The sequence below is a fragment of the Pelophylax lessonae genome, assembly GCF_965119305.1.
Source record: "Pelophylax lessonae genome assembly, chromosome: 2".
NCBI classification, from domain to species: domain Eukaryota; kingdom Metazoa; phylum Chordata; class Amphibia; order Anura; family Ranidae; genus Pelophylax; species Pelophylax lessonae.
The window spans coordinates 564,650,609-564,663,079 of NC_138769.1; the positions used below are offsets into that span (position 1 = coordinate 564,650,609).

Here is a 12,471-nt window from a genome sequence, read left to right on the forward strand (position 1 = left end):
CACCAAGAGCAGAACCTCGAGTGAAGTCAATCAAATAACTGGGAGTGGCCACATGGGCTGCATATAGCCATTTCCTTCATTATGAAAACATAGGTAGCATCATCTGGAAGTGAAGGTGGTCTCTCTCAGAAGTAAGATTTTCAGCAAGCAATAATTTCATTTGCAACAAGAGGACGAAAGTGTCACACTTGCCCCTATGGCTGTGACACAAGGACATTTTCTTTGTAGGAAGTTCCCAGGCTTTAAAGCAAAAATGAAAGTCAAGTGGTGTCAGGCCCTTAAAAAGCTTTCTCCCATAAAGTGTGGGTCGTAAGAGCCCCATAAAGGCAGAGGTGCTCACTCAGGGGGAACACTGCAATGCTTTTGTTCCAAAATCTTGGAAGAAGTTTTTCCCATGGGGCAGTAAAAGGTTTAACAACTTTCACAGGAAGCACAGTGGGGTCATAGGACAGGACGTGCCATTCCACACACCCCAGAGAAGTCAATACGCACTGCAAGTTTTAGGACTCATCAAAAGGCATTTTAAAATGTGCCATTTTCTTTGTGTCCATAGTTTAGTCAATGTAACATCAGGTCACAAGGCAATCTGTCTATTCCAAACATGACCACCATGGCTGTCCTTTCTAAACCCTTGCTAATTAAATAAGGACAACTGTGATTCTTGGAGGGCGGGACACACTTACAGGAACACCTGCTCAACTTGACCACATCACCTGCGTACAAGTGCTGCGTCATTAACAGTTCTGACAAAAAGAGTAAGAAGTATGCATCTACTATAATAATCCTACAACATAAAGGATTTTAATCCTTTTAACAATGCATGCATGATCACCAAGCCAAAAGGGGGTATAACCATGATTGACACCTCGTTTCTTTAAAATATGGCAAAAGATTAAATATATTTTTTATAACCATTAGCCTAGGTTTACATCTGAGCGGGTGTTGGAATGTGTGTAAATTGCATTCATTCCCACAGCCACACAAAACAAATGCTGCTTTTAAAAGGAATTGTGCGCACTGAAAAAAAAAAGTGCGGCTTCTCGCATGAGGAAACCATGAGGTTTCCCTGCGGCCACATTTAAAAAAAAAAAAAAGTGTAGGGACCTTTTTCCTGCAGGAATCGCAGCCTACTCAAATTAATTGGCTACTGTACCTGCACACATGTTAGCATGCAGTACTGCTTGCACATTAACCTAGTCCTAATCCCTTCCCAGGTAGATGCAGACAGATAATAGGTTAACAAAAATGTGAATGCCCTGTAGGTAGAAGCAGCATGAAGCAGCATGTTGGCAATATCAAGTGCTGCCACAACTGGTGAGTAGTTTCATAGATGTAAGTCTATTCAAAAAGAAAATAACAGAAAATGCCTTCATTTCCAATGACATACATGTAAAACAGTTCAAGACACACTCTACATAGAGTTAATATCTATAAAGACTGATATGAATGAACAGTATTGTAAAGCGCTGTGTAAATTGTCAGCATTTTTTAAATACCTGTAATAAAGCAAACTCATGCTTGTGTGCCAAAAAAGAAAAAGGGTAATTTCTACCTCAAAAATAATTACCTCATATTGGCTTCCCTTTTCCTTTAAATATACCATTGAAAGTATCTTGTTAGAGGTGTTCAATGCATACAAAAAAAAATTCTGGTTTATTGTGCCCAAAAACTAGTAGGACTGATACCTTCCTGCTCTTTATGCCTTAACTAGGACTGTTTCCAGTTCTCCGTGAACTGCACAACACTTTTTACCACCTTCTTAATGCTATGGGGATGGGAGGGCAAGGTATTCTGCAGCCCTAATACACTTCTTGCCTTCATCCTCAGATAAAACTGAAAAGAAGCCTAAAAGAAGAAGGAAAAAAAAAAAAAAAAAACAATGAAGACACCACACCCAAGGGGGATGGGTAAGATGCAATATATTATACCAATATATTGTCCCTGGGTTTTGATACACATTATGGGTTATAAAGAATCTTGAAATAACCTTAATTTTTTTTTTGTGTGAAAATGTATTAAAAACAGCCTTGAATTATGTAGAAGAGCACTTAAAAAAAAAAAAAAAAAAAACAAGCAGTTAACTAAAGTGATTTGCTGGTGACCGCTACATACTTGTAATTAGATATACAATATTTTTTTATTTTGCCACTCAACTTATATAACACGCATGATTTTTTAATTTTTTTAACACCAATTTATGATTTTTAACAATGGTGTGCACAGCTCTTAACAGATGCAATGCAAAGTAAAATGGTTACCCAATTTAGATGAGTACACAGTGCCATCTACTGGTAACAACTATGCACAAAAGAACCTTTAAGAAGAAAGCAAAATAACCCTATAGAACCAATAAAAAAGAAAATATACAGACTAAGCTCAAGCTATTTTAAGTGAAATGGAAGGGACTGTGAAAAAAAATAAACAAAACAACTATTTTTGTCTTACCGTAAAATCCTTTTCTCTGATGTACACGGCTCCAGATATTCTTGACCCTTGGGTTTATGCTGCCCTACAGGGAGTAGGACACTAGGTAGAAAAAAAGTTTGCCTATGCCTATAGGGAAGTCCCAGGGGGTATACTCCCACTTCAGGCTATAGGTCTTCAGTTTTGTAACAAACATAAAACCCAACTCAATAGAGGGGCGAATGCTGTGTCAATCAATGAACATCAGAGAAAAGAAATTTAGAGGTAAGACAAAAATCCATTTTTCTCTTCCGTTCATTGACTGACAAAGCTCCAGATCTTCTTGACCCTTGGAACGTCCCAAAGCAGTGTCAACATGAGGGGTGGGAGGAACGCAGCAGAAAAAAAAACACTTCCCAAAGGCTAAACAAAGCCAACCAGGTAAAACAGGAGCTCAACCAGGAACAACTCAAACACCCTCAAAGAGGACTAATCCTCTCCAACAGCAGCCTGCAAAACCTTGCTGCCAAAAGAAGCATTCGCAGATGCCAACAGATCCACCTTATCACATTTTGTGAAAGTGTGCACGGACGACCAGGTGGCCTCCTTGCAAACCTGCACTACCGACGCCGGAAGGCCAAAGAAGCACTAAACTCCCTCGTAGAATGCGCCTTAACAGGGAAAGGAGGATCCTGAAAAGGCCTGCCCAACGGTCTGCCTGATCCATCTAGTGATAGTCGCAGCAGACGCGGCCAGCCCCTTACGGGGTCCATCCATAAGGAAAAAAAAGAATTCGATAATCGGAACGACTCAGTCGTCGCCAGTTACACCCTGATTGCCTTCCATTCTTTGGATGTGGTTCGGGCAACCTCTGATGCTTAGGCTTAGGACACAAGGAACACAACCCAATGTCCTAATTTAAATGGAAAGCAGAGACGACTTTCAGGAAGAAACGACTGGCAGGAAGGAAGCACCACTTTGTCTTGTCGTTCACAGAGACAATGTAGCCAACTCCGACCCCCTGCGCGCAGAAGTTAATAGCCACCAAGAAGGCTACCTTCTGTGACAGTCAGAGAACCCTCAAAAATATTTTCAAAAGGCGGTTTCTGAAGAACCGACAGCTCCAAATTGAGGTCCCAGGGAGGTAACAGAGAGGTCACCAGGGGAGCCCCTGAACAAAGGTGTGAACCAAGGAATTCGTGGCCAACGAGCACTACATGAAATAATCGTCAGGGCAGAAATCTGGACTTTGATGATACCCAAGGCTGATCTACACCTCTTTGGAGAAACTCCAAAACACGAGACACCGAAAAGTAACGGGGGGTTGGGGGGAGACTCACACCAAGCAATGTAGACCTTCCAAACTTGATATACAGTGCCTTGCGAAAGTATTCACCCCCTTGAACTTTGCGACCTTTTGCCACATTTCAGGCTTCAAACAAAGATATAAAACTGTAATTTTTTGTGAAGAATCAACAAGTGGGACACAAACATTAAGTGGAACGAAATTAATTGGATATTTCAAACTTGAACAAATAAAAAACAAAAATTGGGCGTGCAAAATTATTCAGCCCCCTTAAGTTAATACTTTGTAGCGCCACCTTTTGCTGCGATTACAGCTGTAAGTCGCTTGGGGTATGTCTATCAGTTTTGCACATCGAGAGACTGACATTTTTGCCCATTCCTCCTTGCAAAACAGCTCAAGCTCAGTGAGGTTGGATGGAGAGCATTTGTGAACAGCAGTTTTCAGTTCTTTCCACAGATTCTCAATTGGATTCAGGTCTGGACTTTGACTTGGCCATTCTAACACCAGGATATGTTTATTTGTGAACCATTCCATTGTAGATTTTGCTTTATTTTTTGGATCATTGTCTTGTTGGAAGACAAATCTCCGTCCCAGTCATAGGTCTTTTGCAGACTCCATCAGGTTTTCTTCCAGAATGGTCCTGTATTTGGCTCCATCCATCTTCCCATCAAATTTTAACCATCTTTCCTGTCCCTGCTGAAGAAAAGCAGGCCCAAACCATGATGCTGCCACCACCATGTTTGACAGTGGGGATGGTGTGTTCAGGGTGATGAGCTGTGTTGCTTTTACGCCAAACATAACGTTTTGCATTGTTGCCAAAAAGTTTGATTTTGGTTTCATCTGACCAGAGCACCTTCTTCCACACGTTTGGTGTGTCTCCCAGGGGGCTTGTGGCAAACTTTAAACAACACTTTTTATGGATAGCTTTAAGAAATGGCTTTCTTCTTGCCACTCTTCCATAAAAAGGCCAGATTTGTTCAGTATACGACTGATTGTTGTCCTATGGACAGAGTCTCCCACCTCAGCTGCAGTTCATCCAGAGTGATCATGGGCCTCTTTATGAGCTGAAAGTTTAGAGGGACAGCCAGGTCTTCGTAGATTTGCAGTGATCTGATACTCCTTCCATTTCAATATTAATCGCTTGCACAGTGCTCCTTGGGATGTTTAAAGCTTGGGAAATCTTTTTTTATCCAAATCCAACTTCTCCACAACAGTATCTCGGACCTGCCTGGTGTGTTCCTTGTTCTTCATGATGCTCTCTGCACTTTAAAAAGGGACCTCTGAGACTATCACAGTGCAGGTGCATTTATACGGAGACTTGATTACACACAGGTGGATTCTATTTATCATCATTAGTCATTTAGGTCAACATTGGATCATTCAGAGATCCTCACTGAACTTCTGGAGAGAGTTTGCTGCACTGAAAGTAAAGGGGCTGAATAATTTTGCACGCCCAATTTTTCAGTTTTTTATTTGTTAACAAAGTTTGAAATATCCAATAAATTTTGTTCCACTTCATGATTGTGTCCCACTTGTTGTTGATTCATCCCTTGACGTCCGACGTGAGGAGTGGACAACAAGAGATTAGACTCGAGACCAGTCACCTGACCTCACCAGAGCACTGCAGCTGCAGCACTACAGGCAGACGCTCCAGGCCCGACTCATCACACGGTACTGGCACCCGGCCACCACCACATCCAGAGCAGAGCACCCACTGTGAGTTAACAGCCAGGCCAGCTATTACTGCCTCCCCGAGTCCCCTCAGACCACTCACCACTGGCATCCGATTCTGCCATCCATCCAGGACTGCGTGCGTGCATATAGGCCGCTGAGGCCCGCCTGGCCCATCCTGTTCAACTTCAGTTCAGAGTCAGACCAGAGACCACACACACTGGGACACATATCCCTATCAAACAGAGGATTGTATGGACATTGAAAAGTTATTTTAACAGCAGAAGGGGCGGGCACTTTCACTAGCTGACAGGGAAATGGGGGGGGGGGGGGATGAGGAGAGCTGCGGATGACAGAGGCACGTAAACTGACCACGGTGTCGGGGCTCAGTAGCCATTAAAAAGCCATGGTCTGTTTACTGGGGGGAAGGGTAGAACCAGGCAGGATCAGACAGGTATTTAAGGTGATGCAAAGGGCCAAATTACACATCACAAGCACTGTGCTGTACGACATGCTTTAAAGGAACAGGTTTCCCTTTTGTTACACAAAAAAAAAAAAAAAAAAAAAAAAAAAAAAAAAAAAAAAAAAAAAAAAACTTTAAATATTCAGGTTTGAGGTTTTAACAACATTTTGGATTGACAGAGTACTGTAGTAAAATAATGAAATGAATCCTCAAAAATACAACTTTACCTAACTTTCCGTATCCGTGGACCTCCTGGTTTCAAGACAAATGGGTCCATGAATTGATGCGGTCCGGTTACAAGATCGAGTTCCAGTCTTTGCCTCCGGCAAGAGTCTTCCATTCCAACCTGCGTTTGGCCCCAGATCACCTACAAGGTCTTCTTGGGGCGGTACAGGATCTGCTTTCACAAGGGGTCATTGTACAGGTTCCTGAATCCGAATGCTGTCGCGTGTTTTATTTAAACCTATTTACTGTTGGAAGGAAAGCAGGGTCTGCCAAGTGCACCAGGAAATTGGCGTCATCAGGAAGTTCTTCACTTCCTGGTGAAATGCATTGAGGTTCCAGCACGACATCACTTCCGGTTTGTGGCTGGTCGGAGCGGGGTGAGGCGCATATTGGAACGCACGCTACAAGGAGAGCGGCGATTCCCCGACACCTGTCATTTTTTATTCTTAGCAAGTGCCATTTGAAGCACCTTCAAATGTGAGTGTACCACTTAACTCTGCATAAATTTATCAATAAAACTTACTACACTATGAAGGGATTTTTTGCATTTTCCGAGATTTAAGCACAAGTGGATAGATGTGATCCTGACCTACCCCTAGAAGGAAGTGGTTCCTAAAGAAATAGGAGTCCTACAGGCACTTTAGGTCCCAGAGGCCTGAGTGCTTCTGGTGAGTGGCCACTGCTTACTAGGTGGAGGATCAGAGATCTGTTGCACCATTGATTTGCACCAAGGGAAGAAGGATATTACACCATTTGGCACTACTTTCATGAACACTACTTTTTAATAATACATGTATTGTTGCCTTGCACTTAATTATAAGGAATATGTTTCACCTTTATGTTACTTGAAAACAACACTGAGCATCGGTATATCAAGTCTTCATTTTTGGTCTACATAAAAAGAGAGCTTTAATACACTTCATACTTAGCACCCTCTTATTGCAAATGTTGGTTCTTTTTGGCACCTGCTATGTGCATGACACCATTTAAATTGATCTATTTATTTATGTTAACTATTGCACATATTTGGATACAGCACATATCCAGATAACAGCACCCTCTGTCACAAGCACTTTTTATTTTTATTAATTTAATTTATTTTTGCTAATAATTATTTTCATCACTTTTGAGTGAAAAGTCACATCCACCCCAGAACGGGAGTTGGAGTCACCCATTAACTAAGATTGCATGAAGTGTACATCCTTTATAGGTCTATGTACTTGTATGTGATAACCTAGTAGCAGCGCCTCTTTATTTATCTCATTTCATATTTAAGTATTACTACTTAAATTTAAGGCAGCTCTACACAATACATTGTTTACCAGGGGAGGCACCGTACTCCTTACATCATTCCATCTAGACAATCTGATCGTACGAGGGGATCTCTGATCTGGTGGCTCCGCTCTACGGCGTTTCAACAGGGAAAATCCTTTCTCCCTCTGTACTGGACGGTGGTTGACACGGATGCCAGCCTGTCCGGTTGGAGAGGTGTCTTGGGCACGGTTTTTGCTCAGGGGGTTTGGACTCTGAAGGAGTCCAGCCCTGTCGATCAATATCCTGGAAATTCAGGCTTTTCCTGACCCAATGGACGGTTTGTCTGCAGGGGCACCCGGTAAGGATTCAGACAGTGCTACAGTTGTGGTATATGTCAATCATCAAGGGGGCACCAAAAGTGTCCTAGAGGCCCGGGAAGTAATCAGAATTCTAAAGGTGGGCAGAACGATTCGTTCCAGCCATCTCTCTGCTGTGCATATTCCAGGTAGAAAATTGGCAGGGGCACTGCCTCAGTTGGCAGAATGGTCTCTCCACCAGGAGGGGTTTTATCGACTGTGTCTCTGGTTGGGGACTCCCGAAGTGGATTTGTTGGCCTCTTGTCTCAACAGGAAGGTGCAGAGGTTCATAGCAAGATCTTGGGATCATCTGGCCAACGCCACAGACGCTCTGGTGGTTCCTTGAGGCCAGTATTGTCTGATGTACGCATTTCCCCCAATAACTATTCTGCCAAGACTCCTGTGAAGAATCGAGGCAGAAGGGATTCCGGTCATCCTAGTGGCTCCGGACTGGCCTCGCAGATCCTGGTATGCAGACCTAGTGCGGCTGGTCGCCGATGTCCCTTGGAGGCTTCCTCTCATATAAGATCTGTTGGCTCAAGGACCTATCTTCCATCCTGCTTTACAGTCTCTGGCTGTAACGGCTTGGCTGTCTAAAGACAGGTGCTGAAGGATGGAGGGGTGTCTGAATCGATGATTCCTACTCTGTTAAAAGCTAGAACATCTACTTCTAGGAAAATACAGTGCCTTGCGAAAGTATTCGGCCCCCTATAACTTTGCGACCTTTTGCCACATTTCAGGCTTCAAACATAAAGATATAAAACTGTAAAATGTGCATCCCTTCTGAGGAGAGTGGAGATCCAGTTGCCTGTTATAATCGGGCTGAGGTGAGAGGCCAGTTTGGAAGGCGGTGAGCTGTGCGAAGAGTTTGTTACTATCTGCACCTGGCACCACTTGTGTCTCCCATCAGGATTCTTGCCACTATACATCACATACTTGAGGGCTGTTTGCATGGACCTTCACCTGATTCTTTCATGAACTTTTCCTTAAATGGACTTTCTATTTGAGATTCATATGAGTTTATGTATTTAGTAATTTTTAGCGCTACACTGTTTTATCCTTTACACCCCTAAGTGAAAATGTCCAAACTCAGCCCAATTATCCATTTTTCCACCCCGGTGTCATGCGACTCGTTAGTGTCACAAGGTCTCAGGTGAGAATGGGGAGCAGGTGTGTTGAATTTGGTGTTATCGTTCTCACTCTCATACTGGTCACTGGAAGTTAAACATGGCACCTCATGGCAAAGATCTGAGGATCTGAAAAAAAGAATTGTTGCTCTACAAAAAGATAGCCCAAGCTAGAAGAAGATTGCCAAGACCCTGAAACTTTGATCGCTCGCAATTCCAGCACATTGGGAGGGAGGACTCCTCCTCCGACCAAGTGCCCTGGGCAGACAGGTTGCCCAGGACCCCACCCCAGCCCGACAGGCTGGCGTCCGTGGTAACCACTGTCCACACCAACAGACGGAAGGACTTGCCCTCCGCCACCGACAGGGACCGGAGCCACCACAGAAGAGCCAATCTGGTCCGATGACTCAAGGAGACATCCAGATCCAAAGACTGAGGTAGTCTGTCCCACCTGGCCAGGATCTCCATCTGGAGAGCCCGCGTGTGGAACTGGGCAAAGGGAATCACCTCGAAGGCCGAAACCATCAACCCCAGGCCCCGCATACAGGTTCTGAGTGACGAGGACGGGTTGTCCCTGAGGGACCTGAGCTCGTCCCGCAAAGTCCGGAGCTTGTCCTCCGGCAAGAACACCTTTGCCTGAGCAGAGTCCAGAACCATTCCCAGGTAGGGAAGGCGAAGCGATGGAGACAACGCCGACTTTTCAACGTTGATGGTCCATCCGAACTCCTGGAGCGTCTGTACCGTGATGGACAGATCGCGCACTAGGTCCTGGCTGGCACGTGATCTCAGAAGCAGATCGTCCAGGTAACCCAGGACGGCAATGCCCTGGGCCCTCAGCAGGCCCAGAACCGGAGCCAACACTTTGGTAAACACCCTTGGTGCCGAAGCGAGACCGAAAGGTAACGCCACAAACTGGTAGTGGTCCTCTGCGATAGCAAACCGAAGGTACCGCTGATGACCTTCGAAAATGGGGATGTGCAGGTATGCATCCTTCAGATCTAGCGAAGCCAGGAATTCTCCTGGACTCAAGGAGGCTACTACCGAACGGAGAGACTCCATTCGAAACTTCCGAACACGCACAAAGCGGTTTAGCGCTTTCAGGTCCAGAATAGGATGCACTTTGCCCTCTTTCCTGGGCACAGTGAACAGATTCGAATAAAACCCCCGAAACCTGTCCCGATGAGGCACCGGGACAATCACTCCCTGAGCAAGCAAGTCCTGCACCGCTTGATGCAAGTCCTGCAGACGCCCCAGAAGCAGATGAAGATTGGAGGGAAAGAATCTGTCCGCCGGCCGGGAAAGGAATTCGATCTTGTATCCCGATCGAACGATTTCCTGAACCCACTTGTCCGATATCCGGAGCAGCCAAGGTTGGAGGAAACCGCGCAAACGTCCCCCCACCCCTGAAACGGGTGAGGGCGCCTCTTCAGGCAGGGGCGGATTGACCCGCCGAGCCGGCATTGCCGGACTTCTGCTTACCCGCCCAGGGCTTCTTCTGGTTGCCCTGGGCCTTGAAGGGCTTGCCCTTGGATTGGTTCCGAAAGGCACGAAAGGACCCCTGAGTGGATCTAGACGCAGAACCCCGCTTGCCCCGAAAAGACTTGTTCTTCGGGTTCTGGGGCAGCATAGTGCTCTTGCCCCCCGTGACGCCTTTCACCAGGGTGTCCAACGCCTCGCCAAAAAGGTGAGAGCCAGCATAGGGAAAATCAGCAACAGTTTTCCGTGAGGACTGGTCGGCCGACCAGCTCTTCAGCCATATCAGTCACCGAGACACTAGAGAAGCGAGCCACCAAGGGGGCCTCATTCAAGGCTGCATCACACAAGTACATAACTCCTTGGCGGATCTGATCCACCATTTCCAGCCGGGCAGGCGGAACACCATCAGACACGAGATTGCTCCTAAGCATCTTAGTACAATCAGCCACCGCCTGAGCCACCAGAACGGACGCGAAAACGGGTTTGAGCAACGAACCCGCCACCGTATAGGAATGGCGAGCTAGAGACTCTAACCGCCGGTCCGTGGGATCCCGGAAAACCGGGATATCCTCGGTAGGAACCAAGGTAGCCTTGTTCAACACGGCCACAGTGTGATCTACCTGTGGAGGCACACACCATCGCGATTCCGTAGCCGGCGCAAAAGGATAAAGTAATTTGAACCGACTAGGAACCAGGAATGGACGTTTCAACAACAGTGTAATGGAATTCCGCTGGGCAGGGGAAAACCTGCGCAGACTTGCGGGTCCTGTGCGTCCCAAACAAGGACACAACGCCCGGAGGACAGGGCTCATCCTCTAAATGTAAGGTGTCCTTTACAAACACAATCAACTCATCCATGGTCGCCCGTTCTTCAGGCGACCCCGGGGAGGAGGTATCAACCCCCTCCATTTCAGCCTCCCCCTCAGGCCCCGGGGGGTCCAAGGATGAGCGGGACCCTGAAAAGGACATACTCGCAGCAGCAGCAGCCATATCCCCGTCTGAATCAGAAGAGAGAGACAACCTGTGCCTCTCTCGCAGCGCGTTCAGACATCGGTATTTCCATATTTGCCACTAAAGTCGCCACCACAGCAGCCAGATCGGGTCGCAGCGGGGCCACAGGAGAACTGGGGCCCCCCACTAAAGCTGGAGGAAACTTGCTTTCCTGAGAATCAATTGCTCAAGTTATCAAAACTACAGTGCAATACAAAAGTACTGTCCCCTTTAAGAAACGCTGCGGTGTGCGCAGCCCACCGCTACTGCAACAGTGATAAAAGAAGCGATAGCACAGAGGGAAATTGAGAGTGATAACCTGCAGAGTGTTGCTACCGATGTCCTGCTGCTGATGGAAAGGAAGCGCTGCTGGAGAAGGCTGGACTATATGCCAGACCCTGGGAAAATGGCTGCCCCATAGGGATGCATTGGAGGCTATGCCAAAATGGTCGCCGACATGCGGGCGGACCGATCGTTCCACCGCCCACAAAATGGCGGCGAATGGAGCCAAAATAACATGCAGGATCGCCCCAGAGGAGCTACACATTAGCCCATAGTAAAGATGGCGGACCGCGCGAAAATTCGCCGCTGCGGTCGTCACACAATCAGAAACGTCTGCACCCCCAACAATGCACCCAAGTGACACAGGGACAGGGACCCCCGGGCACACACAGTATCTGCACAAGCGATCCCCACAGGGAGTCACACAGGCACAGACATGGGGAACACACAGCAACACAGACTGCCACCCCAGACAGAGGCCCCACACAGAAGTACTTACCTGTACCAGATGGCGCGGGGAGCCGCTAAGCACGGAAAGCCTCGGTCCTCCTCTGACAGGGAGTGCCGTGAGCCAGAGACATGACGCTGCAGCACCGCAGACTAGTCCTGTGAGGTAGCCACCTCACGGCTGCATCCCTGTAGCGAACAGGGATGGGTCGTTCGTAATGCCAGGGCGAACCATAGCTGAACGCTCGATGGCGGGCTGGGGGTCCATCTGACACTTTTGCTCTGGAGAACCAGGGCGGTCAGTCCGAATCCCAGCACCGCATGATCCATCTTCATCCGAAGAGAAGACTAACACTAGAAGCTGACAAAATAAACAGCTAGTAAAGTAAGAGAAAAAACTGACATTTTCAAAGAAAATCAAATAAAAGATTAGGAAGGCTGAGACTGAAGCCCCAGCACAAGGTAAGCCTG

General features: G+C 46.6%; 1 protein-coding gene across 2 annotated transcripts in view; it reads right to left on the reverse strand.

The window, feature by feature from the left end:
* The window catches only part of SARNP (SAP domain containing ribonucleoprotein), a 179,355-nt gene that overhangs the window by 104,798 nt on the left and 62,086 nt on the right, over window positions 1-12,471 (reverse strand). The window lies entirely within an intron of this gene.